We start from the raw sequence: 3,808 nt of genomic DNA, 5'->3' as shown, positions 1-3,808 counted from the left end.
CCACACAGTCAAAAGCTTTGGCACAGTCAATAAAGCAGAAATAGATGTTTTTCTGGAACTCTCTTGCTTTTTTCATGATCCAGTAGATGTTGGCAATTTGATCTCTGGTTCCTCTGCCTTTTCTAAAACCAGTTTGAACATCAGGAAGTTCACGGTTCACATATTGCTGAAGCCTGGCTTGGAGAATTTTGAGCATTACTTTACTAGCGTTGTGTGGTTGTTTGAGTATTCTTTGGCATTGCCTTTCTTTGGGATTGGAATGAAAACTGACCTTTTCCAGTCCTGTAGCCACTAATTTATGTAATATTTGAATTATTATTTTTTTTAATTTTATTTTATTTAACTTTACAATATTGTATTGGTTTTGCCATATACCAAAATGAATCTGCCACAGGTATACATGTGTTCCCCATCCTGAACCCTCCTTCCTCCTCCCTCCCCATACCATCCCTCTGGGTCATCCCAGTGCACCAGCCCCAAGCATCCAGTATCATGCATCGAACCTGGACTGGCGACTCGTTTCATATATGATATTATACATATTTCAATGCCATTCTCCCAAATCATCCCACCCTCTCCCTCTCCCACAGAGTCCAAAAGACTGTTCTATACATACCTTTTAAATTAAAATTTTATCCATGACTTTAAAAAACATGACTGGAAATCTATCACTACAGTTTAAAATACTTCTTATGAGAGTATTACATTCCTTTCCTCATACATTCTATTTCTTCATTACGTGCTGTAAATATATTTCTGATTTTGAGCTACACTAATTACAATGTTCTGGAAATGTGATATTACACGGCTAGGTTTTCTTATGTAAAAAGAATATGATAGGATATATTCTTACAAATATACCAGCCACTAAACTCCAGAGATCAGAATCCCTTGGGGGACGCTTGTTTTTTATATCTCTAGGCATAAAATAATTGAACTGAGAACAGAAGTCACACTCACTTAGATCTGCTTCTGCTTCATGCCAAGATGAAAAGGTACAACTGACTCATTTTTATTCTTAAAGTGATAAGAACAAGGAGGAAGGTGAGTTTCACAATTACAGTGCTCATGTTGTATAGGTATTAAAATAAACAGGTTTTAAATTACCTCCTGATTTTCCCAAAAGCTGGAGGTTCAGGCCACCAAGACACAGGAAGGGAGAGAAGAGCCTGTGGACACCTATCTCAGACTCAGATTCCTTATCTGAGTAGCCTAGTGAATTAACCTATGGAATCATCAGCCTCTAAAGTAGGAATTACAATACTAGAAATATTTTTACACACAATAGACAATGCAAAAAATGTCTTATTTAATTTGCATGGCCATCTTTATAAGTATTTATTATTTTTTATAGACTAAAACATAAAACTCAGAGATTCTCTGCTGAGTCAAACGTTACACTGTGTTAGAGTTAGTATTGAAACAAAATGTATTTGACTCATGATTCAGTGTTCTTTCTGCCACTCTGTGTTAATGGTTTCCTTCTTTAAAGGAAGCAATTTTTGAAAATCAAATCCAATTTTTTAAATTATGTTCTAGACCTGAGCTGTCCAATGCTATAGCCTCTAGCTGCATGTGGCCACTGAACATTTGAAATGTAGTGTGATTTGAAGTGTATTGTTAAGTCAATCAGTGTTAGTCACTCATGGACTTTGCAACCCCATGGACTATAGCCTACCAGGCTCCTCTGTCCATAGAATTCTCCAGGCAAGAATGCTGGAGTGAGTTGCCATTCCCATCTCCAGCGGATCTTGCCAACTCAGGAAATCAAACCCAGGTCTGCTGCATTGCAGGCAGATTCCTTAGCATCTGAGCCACATTATAAATTTCAAAGATTTATACAAAAAAATATAAAATACCTCATAAGAATTTTTATATCATTACATTAAGTGTAATTTTTTGTATATACTAAATTAAATATAGTAGTAAATTGACTTTAGCTATTTGCTTTTGCTTTGTAAAAAAAAAAAGAGGGGGGCTTCTAGGACATTATATTAATAAATCACCCTTGTGACTGCATTATCTTTCTATCAAGCAATGCTGATCAAGTTAACAATTGTCATAGTTTTAATAGCACTGTATGGTACATGGAAATGTTTATAAACTTACCTTTTGAGTTGCTAAACTGAAAAAAAAGATAAATTGTTAAATCGCTTTTGAATCCAAAATTTACATAAGGCCTGAATCAGCTGAGTCAGTGTAGTAGATCATTTCAAGGGAGGTCAAACATACAACATAAAAAACTTTAACCCAGGCCTAGTAGAATCTACTGCTTAGTAATGGTTAAATAAAGTCAATACTGGTTAGCATTATTCATTTTTATGTGGATTAAGATGTAATCTGTATAAAAATTCTTCCTATAAACAAAACATCGCAATTCTATGTGTTGTAATAAGCCATTGGAATGCGTATTACACTCCCATGGAATCTCTGAGACTATGTAAAGGTGGAAAAACACCAAAATGTAAAATGGTGCAGCTCTATCCTCCATTCAAAAGGCCCTTCTTGAGAGGATGTTTTCAAGAATGGGCTTTAAATGATCCTATAATGCTTTCTGGCACAGAAAAGAAGCAGAGAGAGGTTCTGGGGAGAAATTATGAACAAAGAGAAATGGTTCCAGTTCTAGGAGACAGAAACCTAGAATAGCACCTCTCCAACTTTCATGTGCACACGCATCACGTGCGGATCTTGCTAAAATGCAGATCCCGACTCAGCTGGTATGGCTTAGGACCTGAGACGGTGCAACAAATCCCCAGTGGTGTTAGTGATGTTCCATGTTGAGTAATAAGGACCCACAGCACAGAAATGTTTGGGAAAGAGCAAAGACAGGACAGAGAAGTGAGCTGGCTTGAGTGGAAGGAATACAGGTGCAGAGCCCTGGAACAGAACAAGGAACGTGGGCAGAATGGCAAACATTTCACTGTGATCGAGAGCCCAGTAAAAATCAGAGGGCATGTGGAAGAATTAGACACATGAGGAGAGAGGTTAGTGAGTTTGTGACATTCAGGGCATTCTGAAGGCATGCTTGAAAAGACCTTATAGGCAAAAAGCTGAGTATTGGCTCTTCTTTAACATTCCTTTTCTATTTCTGTGTGTGGTCTCTAGGACTAGACTACACCTGTGTGTTAGTTGGCAAGAGTTGAAGGGAAAGGAGGACTCACGGGTGTTTTAGCAACAGACTCAGGGCAACTGGACAATCTCTCTTCTGCACGTGGTTCCCCTGTCTCCATCCCTCAGGACAGGAAAAGAAGAGCAGATGCAAAAGTCACATGTTCTGTAAAATCTGGCCACCTTGCTCAGAGGGCAGCTGTTCAGTGTTGGGAAGCTCCTTTGTTTTAAACAGACTTGGGGATGCATGTGACCAAAGGAAGTGTGCTCTGTCCTAATATGGCAGGAATGGATGGAGGTAAGAGGCACAAGAGTTTCTTTAAGAGCCAGTAGGGAAGAAAGAGCAAGGCGGAAAAGTAGATCTGTGGCAGGTTGAGAAGATGATAGACCAGATGTCTGAGCATTGCCATGTATAACTTCTAGGTAGATAGAAGACTGCAGACTGTGACCAGCCCAACACCAAAAGGAAACTGGTCTGATTTTTCAGAGATAAGGACTTTGTTGACCCCAGGACAGGCATCTGCAAGTCGAGTGCCCTCTTTGCCTCCTTCTAGGGGAAGTGTGTGGAGAAGGCTATGGCACCCCACTCCAGTACTCTTGCCTGGAAAATCCCATGGATGGAGGAGCCTGGTAGGCTGCAGTCCATGGGGTCGCTGAGAGTCAGACATGACTGAGTGACTTCACTTTCACTTTTCACTTT

The sequence above is a fragment of the Bison bison genome, unplaced genomic scaffold, assembly GCF_000754665.1.
Source record: "Bison bison bison isolate TAMUID 2011002044 unplaced genomic scaffold, Bison_UMD1.0 scf7180017864388, whole genome shotgun sequence".
Classification (NCBI taxonomy): domain Eukaryota; kingdom Metazoa; phylum Chordata; class Mammalia; order Artiodactyla; family Bovidae; genus Bison; species Bison bison.
This window is presented reverse-complemented; position numbering follows the sequence as displayed.